Below are 16,305 nucleotides of genomic sequence, written 5' to 3' on the forward strand. Positions count from 1 at the left end.
TAGGCTTAGAGAAAAGTCCGCACCGCACCAGAGAAAAGTCCTCGTAAATCGGGATAATCACGTACCGCTTGGTCAAAACTGGTACCGGTCGATGCCCCGCACCTTCGCGCACACTTTGGTACCAAATATATCGCGGTAACTGTAAATTAACACTGCGTTAATTGGCATAATAGCAGGGGCCGATGAGAAGCACGTCCCCTCTCGTCGGCGACCGCAGCGCCACCCCGCACACCAGTCGCGCAAAGATACGTGAGCGCTGCTAAGCTGCAGTAGCTGCGTGGATCTGTTTGGCGTTTTTTTTTTTTTTTTAATATCCTCTTTTTCTCTGTTAGTGTGCGTGCATTCTCGGCAGTATTGCAGATGTTACCCTGCAGTTCAGTGTGGGCGCTGGTACTGCCCCATGAATTATTAATAGCCGACCTAAAAGTAGTATGCGCTGCCGGACGTTATATCTCAAGCGCCAACTTTTCAAAATAATTACTCTCAGAGGGCAGGTGGTGTCTTTCACTTATTTTTTTAGAATGGTTTAGGACTGGGCAACCATATTCCAATACGTTATGAGCCAGAATATTCCAGGAGGCAGCGGCGTAACAGGGAGAAGAGACGCTTCTCTGCGCCGCGCAATGGCCGTTTGTCTTATAACTGGGAGAGAACGGTACCCAGGAGAGACAAATTGTTGCGAACAACATGAAGGGTCTGCAACTCTCACTTCTCGGAAGGGGATATTGTTAAATTTTGTAAATATGCAATCATCGAAGAAATGGTCCAAATATAGAATACGGCATGGTTTATAAGGCGTGATGCAGTTCCTAGCATAATTCATAATCCTCAATTGTACCTACAACAACAGTAAAAATCTAAAAAAACAGCAAAGTTGCATGCAGTGACAAAACACAAAGCGACGTGCAGAAGATGCCGAGTAAATAAGCTGATTGAAATTTAATGAACTAGTGGAAAAAAATTGGTTACCTTAAGATGGACAGCTCTTGTTGAAAATGGGTATCGACCATAGGTTGATTTTTTTTTTTCTCAAGGCAGGCATATTACTAACAGCTATGGTTCGTGAAGTCATGAGTTGCGTAATATCTGCCCGCGGACAACTGGTGTCGACGTTGACCATATTGATCTGGCAATTACTTCGTTAAGAGACCTAGAAGCGATTTCTCAGGCTTTGGAAACTGTGCAAGGCATGTTGGACCTCTAACAGTGGTGGGAATGTCTACCACAAACAGGGCAAATTTCTGAATTAGTGAAAAAATGGATATAAAGTGACAGAAAATGGCGAAGGCCGTGAAAAGAATAAGTGCACTAAATTAGCCTATGAAAAAAGGGCGTCTTGCGGCCCCTCATTTCACGAAGAGGCTGACTGATTCGTGCCGCTTTACCCGGGAGCAAAAACAAACAAATTAGTCAACTCGGGGAAGAGGTGAAGAAAGCAACGAAAGCTCCTATGAAAGGATACAAGACCTGTCAGGTTTGGATATATGGCATTTAAAGGTGGTGTCTTGATCCTTTATGAGCGCCACAGTCCTACAATCGCCCTCAAGCCTCGGGATCAGACGACATCAGCAGTCATGGGCTTCACCCGCGTAAGCCTCACACAATATATTCGGGGTGGCGTGCCTGTTACTGGTAATATATATATATATATATATATATATATATATATATATATATATATATATATATATATATATATATATATATTGTGAGCACTGTGTGGCGCTTCATCTTCCACACGGCTGAACGTGCTGCTTCATCTTCATCCTGCTCCCTCTTGTAGATACCCATCGTCATCGCGGAGTGTGTTTGGCTGCAGTGTGCGACCAAGGCCTCAGGTCTGCAATAAAGCCTGATCCCCGAAGTTCGACCTTCGCGTTACCTTACACGTGGTGGAGGTGCGCCTTGATTTCCCCGCTGCTTCGTCACCTGCATCCACCTGGAGCTTCGTTCTGGCCGCCGTTTGACCCCGACCACCATCGTCATGACTCAAGAGGGCCACTCCGCTACTTCGGCTTCTACCAACTCGACTCCAGCTCCCCTTGCCACTTGGACTGTCAGCAGCCGTCAGCGCGACCCGCAGATGTTCGCCGGTCTCCGCGGCGACGACGCTGATGACTGGCTCGACAGCTACGACCGGGTCAGTGCTTTCAACCGGTGGGACGATTCGCTTAAACTAATTAATGTGTCCTTTTATTTGACGGATGTGGCCAAAACGTGGTTCCTAAATCATGAATCGACGATTCCGGACTGGGCTACCTTTAAACAAAAGTTACGGCAGATTTTCTGCGCTCCTACTGTTCGGACGGAGTCCGCCAAGAAGAAGCTAGAAGCCCGACTTCAGCGGCCCAATGAGACCTACACCTCTTATATAGAAGATGTACTTTCACTTTGTCGGCGCATCAATGACACCATGCCAGAGGCCGAGCGGGTTCGGCACGTCCTTAAATGTATTGGGCCACTTGCCTACAACGCCCTGGCCGTGCAGAACCCTACCACAATCGACGCCATCATATCGACTTGTCAACGCCTTGACGAACTACAGTCAATACGCCTGCAGCCTGATCCCACTTCATGTGGTTTCACTGCCAACGCTGACCTCCGTGCGCTTATTCGCGAATTAATTCGTGAAGAGCTCTCGGCTCAAGCTAATTTGTGCCGCCCTGCATCTGAGCCACATCCTTCAAGTGCCGGCCTGCGTAGCATTGTCAAAGAAGAGCTGGCCTCAATGACCTATTCGCCCCCAACATCGGTCGCTCCTACCATCTGTCAGGTACCAACGTACGCCCAGGTCACGTCCTTACCGCCTGCAGTTGGAGCGCCTACGCCACCGCCGCCTACCACTGCTCATGTCGCTGCTTTGGCACCACCTGCCGCGGCGCCGACATACTACCCCAACTGGCGCCCAGCCCGCCCTGTTTGTTATTACTGCGGGTACCGAGGCCATATTTCCCGCTTCTGTCGTCGCAGGCTCCAGAATGAACGCCGCGGCTACGACACATTTGAAGCAGATTACCCTCCTCGCTTTTCCGGCTCTAACCCCCGTTCAAATTCCCTGATTATCCGCAACGTTCATCACCCCCGCCAGAAAGCCCCGCTCCGCCTGCTGGTTACAGGCCTTCAAGACGCCGTTCTCCTTCGCCTTTTCGCCGCTCAACCTCGCCTCTCCGTCAAGCTTCTCTGACGACCCCCCGCCTATCGGAAAACTGACCACTGCAGTTTTAGGAGGGAAAACTGCACTCTTCGGCCATCCCAAAAATCCTCCGGAACGTCCCTGGAACATTAAAATAGTGTGGGTTGAAGGTTTATCTGTTGAGGCTTTGGTGGACACGGGCGCCGCTATTTCTGTGATACACACCGACTTGTGCTCCCGCTTAAGAAAAGTGAAAACGCCTTATGATGGACCTGAACTCCGTGGAGCTAATGGCGCAATAATTCGGCCTTTTGCTAAGTGTACTGTGCGAGTTTTTGTTGATGGTGTCCGCCATCATGTACAATTTGCCGTGATGTCACCATGCGCTTACCCAATTATTTTAGGCTGGGATTTTCTGTCTGCCGCATCAGCCAGCATTTCGTGTCGCGACAGGGTCATCTACATGAACGAGAGCGATCCGTCTTCTGAACCTCCCGTGCCCCGTCATCGCCTGCTTGCCGCTACTAACTCAGTGTTGCCCCCTGGATGCGAACAACTTGTCGCGCTTACTTCTACGGACATTGATAACGGAGATGTGCTAATCGTGCCTTCTGATCGCCATCTGACCCGTGGAATCGCGCTACCACCAAGTCTTGTTCGGTTTGAGCATGGCACAGCGCTCGTCACTGCTTTGAACACTTCCCCAGAGCCCATTGTGCTGACTAAAGGGACATGTTTTCCTTGTACCCTGGACATTCACCCGGTGTCCCTCACCACCCTTACCGCCCCCTCTTCCTCACCAGCAGCTTCTTCCGATGCTTCTCTCTCTGTTCTCTTTGGCACCATCAATCCTGACCTTCCTGCGACTTACCGCCAAGCTTTGCAGGAATTACTTCGAAAACACCAAGCCTCCTTTGATGCCACTTCTCCGACCTTGGGCCGAACGCCTTCTGCACAGCACCGCATTATTACAGAAGGTACTTCTATTGTTAGCCGCCGCCCTTACCGTGTTTCCTTATCAGAACGTAAAATCATAGAAGATAATGTGAATGATATGCTCCGACGAGATATTATTCGGCCCTCAGCTAGCCCCTGGTCATCTCCGGTTGTCTTGGTCAAAAAAAAGGATGGGTCCGTGCGTTTTTGCGTTGATTACCGCGCACTTAACAAAGTCACTCGCAAAGATGTTTACCCTATGCCACGAATTGACGACTCCCTCGACTGTCTTCAGGGCGCCAAATATTTCTCCACTTTGGATTTGCGTTCCGGTTACTGGCAGATACCGATGCACGAAGCCGACAAAGAAAAAACCGCATTCGCTACTCCCGATGGGCTTTACGAATTCAATGTCATGCCTTTTGGACTTTGTAATGCCCCCGCTACGTTTGAGCGCATGATTGACACTGTTCTTAGAGGACTTAAGTGGAAAACATGCTTGTGCTACCTGGATGACATAGTTATCTTCTCTGCGACTTTTTCTGATCATTTACACCGCCTTGATCAAGTATTAACGTGCCTGCCATCCGCCGGTCTCCAGCTGAACACAAAAAAGTGTAATTTCGCCAAGAAAGAAATCAAGATCCTGGGCCACCTCGTCAGCCGCGATGGCATTCGACCCGACCCTGACAAGCTTGCTGCAGTTTTGAACTTTGCACGCCCTCAGCGGACTAAGGAACTACGCAGTTTCCTTGGCCTGTCTTCGTACTTTCGCCGTTTCATTCGCAATTTCGCTACCATTGCTGCACCGCTCCACCGCCTCCTTACAGACCGTACTACATTCAATTGGTCCGAAGAATGCGAAAAAGCTTTCCAAACCCTAAAGAATGCCCTCACTTCGGACCCTGTTCTCGCTCACTTCGACGACACTGCTGCTACCATTCTCCACACCGATGCCAGCAGCCTTGGTATCGGCGCCGTACTTCTGCAACGTGACACCGCTTCTCGGGAAAAAGTAATTGCGTTTGCCAGTCGAACTCTAACACCAGCGGAACGCAACTACACCATCACAGAGCAAGAGTGCCTCGCCGTCGCTTGGCCAGTTCAGAAATTCCGCCCCTACCTCTACGGCCGACATTTCACGATCGTTACCGATCACCACGCTCTGTGCTCGTTATCAACCCTCAAAAATTTGACTGGACGCCTGGGCCGTTGGATTCTGCGTTTGCAGGAATACCACTTCGATGTCATATTCAAATCGGGTCGCAAACATCGAGACGCCGATGCTCTTTCCCGCTGCCCCCTCCCACAATCACCACCTAGTGCTTCTTCGCGCCTTCCTGCGTGCACCCTCGGCGTCCCGATGTCGTCCAGAGCTCCAAACATCCCCTGTGCTACTCCTGCCGCTGCTCCAGATCGCTACGCCATTATTTCACACCAGCAAGCCGATCCCTACTGTATTTCCCTAATCAACCTTCTCACCGGTGCTTCTCACCCTCCTACCGCTAGGATGCGCAGACAACTCCAAAATTTCAAACTTGACAACGGCGTGCTGTTCCGTTATATTTATTGCTCTGAAGGCACCCGTTGGGTCCCCGTTGTCCCGAGAGCGCTTCGCACCCGTATCCTGGCGGCTTTCCACGATGATGCTACAGCCGGTCACTTAGGCTTTCATAAAACTTACCACCGCGTCAAAACCCGTTTCTTCTGGCCAGGCCTCGCCTCAAGTGTGGCAAAATACGTCGCCTCTTGTCTGCCATGTCAGCGCCGCAAACGGCCCACTTCTCCTCCTGCTGGCCTACTACAGCCGCTGCCTTGCCCAGCTACTCCTTTTGCCGTTGTTGGCATAGACTTATACGGGCCACTTCCATTGTCCGCACGAGGTAATCGCTTTATCGTCACCGCCGTCGACCACCTAACCCGCTACGCTGAGACCGCTGCCCTGCCTAATGGCTCAGCACATGAGGTCGCGACCTTCTTTTTGGAATCGCTCGTACTGCGCCATGGGGCCCCTCAAGTGCTTCTCAGCGATCGTGGTCGGACATTTCTGTCGACGATTGTAGCCGAAGTTATTGAGGCCTCAACCACACATCACAAATTGACCTCCAGCTATCACCCGCAGACCAATGGGTTGACTGAGCGGTTCCACCGCACGCTTTCTGACATGTTGTCTATGTACGTCGACCAGGACCACCGAAACTGGGACGTAATACTTCCTTTTGTTACGTTCGCCTACAATACGGCTGTACAGCGGACCACAGGTTACACCCCGTTTTTCCTCGTTTACGGCCGTTCTCCCGCTACCTTTCTTGACGCCTCTTTCCTTTCTACACATGCCAGTTCCTCACCCTCTCTTCCTGACCAGTTCCTTTCCCGAGTGGCCAAATCTCGCCGGCTTGCTCGCGTCAACACGGAAGCCAGCCAGGAAGACCGCAAGTGCCGCTATGATGCAACCCATCGCCAAGTTTCGTTCCGTCCCGGCGACGAGGTGTTACTTTGGACCCCATTACGCACTCCTGGCCTTTGTGACAAGTTACAGCACCGTTACATTGGTCCTTACACAGTTCTTGCAAAAACCTCCCCGGTCAACTATCGCGTCTCCCCTGTTTACCCTCCTCCGGACAGTCGTTACCGTGGCACTGAAGTTGTCCATGTTTCACGTATGAAACCTTTTATTCGGCGCAATCCTGCGGACTAACTGCGGCCAGGCTGGCCGTTTTAACTGCGCGGGCGAAATAGTGTGAGCACTGTGTGGCGCTTCATCTTCCACACGGCTGAACGTGCTGCTTCATCTTCATCCTGCTCCCTCTTGTAGATACCCATCGTCATCGCGGAGTGTGTTTGGCTGCAGTGTGCGACCAAGGCCTCAGGTCTGCAATAAAGCCTGATCCCCGAAGTCCGACCTTCGCGTTACCTTACAATATATATATATATATATATATATATATATATATATATATATATATATATATATATATATATATATATATTCCGAGATCACCGCAGGATCTGCACTGGAGAAATGCGTAGGCCTCAGCATGGCTATGTTGTCCGCGATATGTGTGAACGGGATTCCGCCAATGACAGATACTGCGCCTTCCTTTTTCTGTACACCAGTTATAGAACGCCTGTGAGCGTTGCTGCGTTCAACGGAACGCTGGTTGTGTTCGAAAAGGGGCGCGCGATTTATCGTGAACAGCAGCAACGCTCACGGTTGAGCATTTCTGCACTGAGACACGTGACCGGAAGCTGATAACCGAAAGCGGAAGCTGGCTGACGGCCATTTTGGCTCTCAGCTACACCTACTTTGCTCTGCTAAATGTCCTAATTAACCCACAGCAACTCATTTGCACACCTTTCTTTGAGGCTGCATCCAATATTACCATTGTTTTTCCGACATACTAACTAGTTCCCCTTTTACACGTCTGACAAGGTCATGCACATGCGAAACCCGCCTACATAGCCATAAAATGCTTACGTATAATTAATGATGGAGAAAACGTTCATCTCGATGCAACTCGATGAAATACGAAAACATAGCGAGCACGTGCTCACTTCCAAGACAACTGAACTAGATCACGTCGGAAAATCTAAAAAATTAGCATGCTATAGCATTTCACATTACTGCCGATGCTTTCCACTTTTTGTTTTATTTTTTAAAATTTTATATACCAATATTTAGCGACAGCAAACACTGTCTTTCCATTCTGAGCATTATGAGCATCGTGACACCTTTGAATACTCTTTTTTCTTGTGTTCTTGATGGTTTTATTTCATCATTCAATTAGTTTCAGTTAGTTCATTAACATGCCATCGTCTATCACAAACCAATCTGTCAGCAATCACTAGAACTAGAAATTATAACGGTACGATTTCTTTTACGCAGACCCCAATAATTTCCGACGTCGGGATACTATTATCACGCCTGGGACTTTTAGACAGAAGGAGCTATTTAACCTACCGCTTAACGTCTAACGCGATTGAATCTTAAGCACATGGCAGTTGCCCTTATACGTACATGTAAATGCGCACAGGCATTAAAACTAAATGGGGAAACGCATACGCACGAAAGTGATTGTTCTTCCCAAAGCGAATAATTACAGCAGTCATATAATGACGTCGCGAAGCGCGAGCAACGCTTCAGCGAAGTTCGGAAGCACGGCGGAAAGCCGTACTTCTGTAGCCGACGACACTCCTTCTCGGCGCAAAGGCCGAAAGCAGTGCCGCGGTGGAGGGAACAGCGGCGGGTCGCCTGGCATTCGGCTTTAGATACCTCTGGCGCGCCGAGAAGATGCAGAACAAAAAGGAAACGCAAAGCGCACTGAAATCCTCGTAGATCCACTGTATTAGATGAGGCGCCCTCTAGAGGCCGTAAAGATCACCTGCACTTACGCTGTTTGCGCGGAGCCTGTCTGATGGCGCTGCGGGCTACGCAGTTACTCACTGGGCTAATAGAGCGCGCTACTGAGCTACTGCGTAAATGCGCTAGCACTGTGCCATGGACACCTGCGCTACCGTACCTGCGCTGCTGCGCATACAACGTCCAAGTATTTTTCTAATGTCGTCTGTTTAATTAAAATGGTGGGAAGGGAATTTGTAAATAGATCTTCGACACTTTTTTTAAGTTATACGGATACTTTATAACGGCAGAAAGTTACACGAAAATCCCAAACAAGGTAGTTATCCGGACAGCATAGCCTAAAGAAAGCTTTTTCTTTCTGTCGCCTTCGAATTAACAATATGCCACCACCATAAAATAGGAGAATAGTTCTTAATGCAAAACCTGCAGTAATATACAGCTCCCTGACCAAGGGAAGCCGGACAGCTGCGCATTGACCTCTCAGGTGAAAATATATGGTCCGTGATATTGGCTGAACATAGGCAGACCAAGCAATATTGAAAGGTTTGAAAGTTTAAATCTAAATCTAAATTTACATCACGCTATTTGTATTCAACTTGAAGCTCCGGCTAAGTCATTGTCAAATGCATTTCCTCCGTACATAAGTACTCGCATTCAGTCACTTGCAGTCTGTGGGTGCTCGCAGAGGAGGCAGTTTGCTTTGTAGCAAAGTACCGCTGCTATTAAACTGGTAGTTGATGCTCCGATTTCCGAAACGATTTTATTGCTCTGTTGTGAACGCGCCCATAACCGCTCAGAGCTGGCAAGGAAAATTCCCCTCTTCCCCTCTCTCCTCCCCTCCGCACACCATTCCTAGACAGAACGTGGGCGGTGATGCTCGCACTGTAAGCGGCGAAATAAGCGTGTGCATGTTTGGTACCACAAGATTGCGTCAAAGGTAAAGTAATGTTCATGACGCACGCCGCTGCAGCCAAGCGACGATCAAATTCTGGTGCTTGACGTCATAATCGAGCACGTCATAAACACTGACGTCATAATCGAGCACGTTTACGAAATGCTTGCCAAGCTCATAACGTGTCTGGTTATGCTAATGACTAGTAATCATCATCATCATCATCGCATTGAACGACTTGAGGACAAAGGGCTCACCCGCATTTATCCGAATGAATCGGTCCTGTGTCGTTGTATCCACATAATTCTCGAAAACTTTCTAATATCATCCACACACCCATCTTCCAGCCACGTCCTGGCACGTTTGCCTTTTCGAATCCACTCTGCCATTGGGAGGGGAGGTGGTGAAGGGTGGCTGTTCCTGGCCCTACGGGGCTGGGACGGTAGGTCAACGCCGCTTGCGGCGGGGGCTAGCCAGCCACCCAATTTTATCTGTTGTAGGCCGTCATTGCACCCGCCACAGCATCGGTGGTGGACGACGGCTGTTGTTGCGGTGCGCGTCTTTCTGGGGGGTGGAGGGTGGTAGTTCCTGGCCCTACGGGGCTGGGATGGTAGGTCAACGCCGCTTGCGGCGGGGGCAAGCCAGCCACCGAATTTTATCTGTTGTAGGCCGTCATTGCACCCGCCACCGCTTAGGTGGTGGACGACGGCTGTTGCAGCTACTACAAATATCTTAGCATTGATCTATGGACTACGAAATTATACCCCATTAAAACGCTGAGAAAATCAAAACATCGTGTGAATAAGGTTTTTCATACAATGCAAACAAAAGATTATTTTCTTACCTTCACCGCATATATACGAAACCGCAGGCTATACGGATGGCACACAATAAAATGCTTCCCCCATGGCGGCTCAGTAAGACAACAAAAGCTTTTTTTCAACTGACTTGCAGTAGGAGAAAAGCTTAGAGACTATACGCGGCTGCAACGTCTGCTTCGTGCCCCTTCGACGAGAGTTGCAGAATATTTGCACGGTGCACCCGTGTTCAGAATCATGACCCGTAGAGAATTGTCTTGTGAAGAATTATGAGTTTGTTTTGTATAGAAAGTTGTGGTTGCAATAGTGAGCGAATTTTTATTTGAAGTCGTGAAATGTGAGTATAACAAGCGGGCGCGGCGATACAAACGCTCGAGTTTCTCACTCATTATATTTGGGGTTAACGTCTGCATGGCTGCTATTTAGGGCAAAAAGCGGTCTGCGTTGACAATCGAAGAAGTGTTTTATCCCTTTGATGCCTGATGATGACAAACGAGTTCATGTTCTCAACGAAAGCCCGAAGGTTATTGGGAAGGAAAGCGTATTTATACCATAAGTATATAATCAGCACTCTGCCGAATGGCAGTCTTCAGAGGAAAGACAATGGCTACCACTAACTTGATTGTCTCTACATGTCAGACGCACGAGCACACCATGCCGCATCGAGCAGCTCGCACGCGTCGCCAAAATTTCGGCTTTCAGCTCAGCCCTTGATACTCGGAAATGACCAAAATAGACCGTTTTATTAAATACTCTACACAGGGCATGCACCCCTTTCCTGGTGCTAACAAACATGGGGCCCTACAGCACACGTTGAAAAGTGCACTTGTTGCATCTGCTGGTTACAGGATGCGACTGAAAAGCAGGGGGAGAGACCTTTTCACTGCCATGACAGCTCAGACGGATGTTTTTCCGGAACCCAATATTGCCAGTGCAACTGCAGCGTCATTGCAATGACTATGCATTGCATTGGCTTCAGAAGTTCTGCATTTGTCAGAGTCAGCTTAACTTCAAAATATATTTGCGTCCTTAAAACAAATATTGTTTTCATGAAAAAAAAACAAAAAAAAAAACGCATGAGGTTAAGGACTACGGATGTGAAAATCGATTGAATCATGTATGGTATTCTTACATCACCAGTGCAGCCAAATGCGAGTAATGATAGGCGCTTTGGCTTAATACATTTTTACCTAAAATATATGAATTCCACGCATGGCCAAATTTATTTTTCTTTTATCGAGTGGAACACCTTGCAAACTTTACAAAATATTTTGTTGCGTCCGCAAAGTCATGGTGTATTGCAAAAAAATTACAATATACTATGATTTTGTTTTCATACTCAGTGAACCATTGGAATTAACAAAGCGATCTTTTTTCGTCCTCATGGTGCTGCAGTGTTAAGGAACCTGCGTATATTTGGGGAAAAATTGTAAATTCAGTTGCATGCTAAACATACAGCTTTAGATATTTAAATATTTTGATTTCTATAACAGCACTAAATGAATGTATTTCAAGATTGCAGAAATATTTAGGCAGTGAGTGCTGTGCTAATCTAGAATTACATTTTTGTTTAGAAATATTACTGTTGAGCGCCTTATCAAAAAGGTTTCAAGTGGAAAAACCAATAATAAATTGAGCTTAAGTGCCTATGCCTTGGCACGCGTCAATCCTTGCGAAATCTATTTCATCTAAAATTAAGCCAACACTGACTAAAATATGTTAGCGGGAGGACGGTAATTAACATTGAAAAGTTAACACTCGAGCTATCATTGTTTGGTCTCTCATTTTCAGGTGGTTCATAGCGCACCTTGTGTGTTACTCGTAACAGATTTTACACCTTCGGAAAAGCAGTTCCATCGGCGGAAAAACGCAAACAATTAATGACCGCAAATTGGCCGAGCCTTAAATGCACGACCAGACAGAAGCTTATCGGGGCTTCCGAGCGTGCGTTAAACAGCAATGCTCCTGTCGTGATGCCCCTACACACTCGCCTCTTCCTTCTGGCGCTGGGAAAAGAGCACATCGCACCTGCTTAGCTTTGTGGAGTGAACCAGCAGGAACGGCTAGCGCTCTTTCTGTCTGTCCTCTTGCGGTTTCGCGAGCCTACTGCCCGGTCACTGTTTACTATGCAGTGGCGACTATAATGAATTTACTGGAAACTTGAAAATTGATATATATATATATATATATATATATAAGTAATATATATATATATATATATATATATATATATATATATATATATATATATATATATATATATATTACTTTACAAGCTTCTCAATATAGTAAGATTTAACGGTAATAGTTCGAAGGTAGCCCATCAAATATTTTCTCAGCGAGCTGGGATTTGACACGTAGTCACTATTCGTGATGCGCAGTACAGCTCTTAATAGTGTTCTTCAGAGCGAGTTCTTTTGCCCCTTAATGCAACATTTCTTTTTTTTTTTTTAATGTTCTTGCAGCCTTATATTAAACATCATCTACCTAAGGCGAATATAAAGTCTGTCAGACAGTTTATTCTCTACAAACGATGTGGGGATGTGCTTCTAGCTAGGCTACAAGCTTAATGTTTATATTTTCTTCGTGGCAAAGCTTGCTACGTTGCTCGGCAAGAACAGCGTATGTTTGGCCTCGTTGAGGACTTGAGCAGTTATCTCTACAAGACCTGACCAATTTGCACAAACAACATCGAAAGGGCAAATAGCAGAGTCTTAATCACGCGGGTGTGGCAACTCACTGCGTCATCTTCAAGCTCAAAGACATAAGAGCAAAAACACGATTATATTTTCTTTTCTTCCGTGCTAATAATTTTTTAGTTGCTAAATATAGTAATATTTTGTTTAGGTGGTTCATTCCAGCTACGTGCTTTCAGCAGTTTAAGCTTGTGCGAGTCTGTTTTTTAGTTTTAAACTAGCGATGGAGATGCCGTGCGCACGCGTTATTTACAGGTTTAAAACTCACGTCGTGCTGAATGCTGTCTAGTATGGGCTAGCTAACGAAGAGCGAATAGTAAACGCTACCTGAAGGCATGTGCGTGTCAAAAATTTTGTTTGAAGGTAGAGCGGCTGGATGGATGGATGGAATATAGCAGCATCCCCTTTGAAACGGGTGGTAGCAGTTGCTATTATGCTCATTTTCTCCTATATCTTAATTACTGTTTTAGATCAGTTAGCTATACCATCATCCTATATATTGAATTTTGTTTCTACATTACTAACATTATGTCACTTTTCTGCTTTTAAGCCCCCAATCCTTCAATCGTTTTTTTGCTAGCTTCCACTGCAGGTTCATTCACCCGGCAACTGAACTGGTATCTCTAAACCCCAGGACCTCAGGAAGAGTGACTGCGCCTACATCGACTTCCGAATGGATGCCATCACATTCGAGTATACGATGGTTAATTGTTTCTGTGGATTTACCACATGCTGCACATTTGTCATCTTCATGGTTAAATTTTATTTTGTAGCTGCGTGTTCAAAGACACCCCCCTCTAGATTCAAAACGTAGACCACTGCCTCTTGAGCTATCAAAGAAAGCTTCCTTCCTGATCTGCCTTTCTCTCTGTTTCTCTGGCATGTTTGTATGTTCTGACACCTGATGGTGAAAATGAGAAGCTTGAGTGAACGCTGAGAGACTGTGCCAACAGGTGGCGGTAAATCGGCGCTTATGACAGGTATGTTAGAACAAGTAGCGGAATTTATTTCTATAGTTACGATATAGTCTCGACGTACACAGTGCACTCAGCACACATTCTCTCATTCGGAATTGTTCATATGCATAAATACTTTGTAGTAACGTGCACTTCCTAACCTAGGGTAGTAATTTTACCTTAACAAGGTCATTACAAAAAAACAACCACAAAAAAACGTTAGTCGTAACTTACACTATCGTCACTCAAAAGCTGGAGTGTAATCTAATCAACAATATTGTGATTACCATAAATGTAGATATTTATTGGGCATTGGCTCTACGCGTGTTCTTTCCACTTATAAGGAATACTACTTAGTCATTGCTGATATCGGAAGTTTTTTCAATTTTCACATAAATAAAGATCTTCGAGAGATTTCCGCTAATATATAATTACCGCATTCGACTCCTCTTCATCGCTGAGAATTTTGGGGAAATATGTTTTGCCCTGAATGCACCTATTTCTGGCAAGCATGGAAAATGAATGGCGTTGACTGAATCCTCAAAACTCCCGTGGTAATTATAGTTTTCAGTGGAAATCACGCCTGACATGTCGTTAGCCGTCAAAACTAGAAGGCTTTGCACAGATCTTTCTCCGATTTAAAGAAGACTCTGATAAACGAGGTTGCGCTAATTCTGGACGATGGTCACTTAACATTCAAGCTGTCAGGTTCACTCAGCTGACACGTGGATTAGTGCCTCTGAGATTTCCCGCTGATGTTTTCTTCACCATATGTTGTTCATGAGATATCATCGTTCAAATGTAAAGTATGCAGATTAATATAGAAATGCACTTTTTTCTCTGCTTCTGCGCTAGTCTGCCGACTGAGTACAGTACGCGAAATTTACTTTCACCAAAGGTATTTTTTGAAAATTTTTTCCAAGTTATTGGACACTCGTTATTGGAGAACAGGAAGTCAGGTTACGGCTGTTCTGAGTCCTCGTTCTTGAAATATTTATCTCAAGCTATGAGGTGTGTATTTTATGAGGGTTTACATAAAATACACACCTCACCTCCGTGTCAATGGGCGCCAAAAGCGCTTGTTTTATTGGCCAAGATATTCATACGAGGAAAAGGAATTTATAATGCAAAGATTTCATTCACTCGCGCAGTTAAAGATATTGCCCCCCACAACTGCAACAAAATGTAGGGCGCGTTCATTACATGTGATAAAAAATCTAAAACATTTTAAAGCTATAGCCGACAGAAACAGTTAGCTGGTTACATGAGTATTTCATCCAGGGCGGTTAGACTTCTGAACAAATAAAAACATAGTCTGAAGCAGAGTTGACACGCAGGCACACTCACTGTTAATGAGAACTCAGGCTACAGGTTATGCTTCTCAGCTGTACGTTGGAGCAATAATTTCATCTCTGAAACTGTAAATGTATGTAAGGTCAAGGCATGCAGCACTTCGTTGGAAAACTTGGAAACCATAGGGACCTATTAATACGAGATGGGAAAAAAGAAATGCACAGTTCAGTTACTTTGGTATTGCGAATACAACGCCGACCGCAGCCAATGTTCTTTAATAAAATACCAACCAGAGAGCTGGCTCTGAGATGTTTGAAACAAATTCGCTCGAAGCTTAGCCTCAACAAGCTGCGTAAGCGTTCAATGGCAGATCGAAGAGAAAAACTCTCTGTGAACAGGCGTGCTCTCCTTTGGCTCTAGGATTCATTCTAAATCATTCTTATTGTTTGTTGTTTCTGTTTGGTAAGTTATATAGGTGTCGACGTTCAACAGGTGACATAGTTTAGCGTTCTAAAGTTACAGCAGCCGGAATTATGTAACATCGTTTGCGGACTGCGCTCTTTATGGCAATGATGGGGTGAATTCATTAAACAAGGAATAATTCACTTTATTCCTTCTTTAACTTAAGTACTTACAGTTACATTGCCTCTTACAACTGTGCAGCTTAACTGTTTCGACAGGCACAGTTTCAAAACTCAATATGTGAATGGAGTCAAACAAGTGACAGGCTTCGACGAGAGTAAGCCGTCGAATCCATACATTGGCCCGGTACTTCATGGCTCTGAAGAAACGGTGTGCCTACATTTATGCTTTGGTTCAAAACAGCGGAATGCTTTACGTTGCACATTTACTATGCCACAAGGTATGTGCGCACGAGACACAAATCTTTGGTTGCAACCATGAGATCCTGAAAAGAGCTGTAGTTTGACTCGAGACACAGTAAGCATTCTTGCTGTGCCGTTGACTCCAAATTACATAGCTGTGTCCGGTTCATTCTGCGATTTCGTGAAATCGCTGCTGACGTGAACCTTGGTGTCGTGCGGAACCACCTATAAGAGGTCAATTTCAAGAATGCGGCTGGCGTCAAAGCGTTTCTGAGCATGTCCTCAAGGATGAGATTTTCTTAGCTTGTAAAATGTTTGTGGACACACACACACACACACACACACACACACACACACACACACACACACACACACACACACACACACACACACACAC

Source organism: Amblyomma maculatum, chromosome 10 (genome assembly GCF_055883805.1).
Source record: "Amblyomma maculatum isolate TAMU_Amacu chromosome 10, ASM5588380v1, whole genome shotgun sequence".
In the NCBI taxonomy this organism is placed as follows: Eukaryota; Metazoa; Arthropoda; class Arachnida; order Ixodida; family Ixodidae; genus Amblyomma; species Amblyomma maculatum.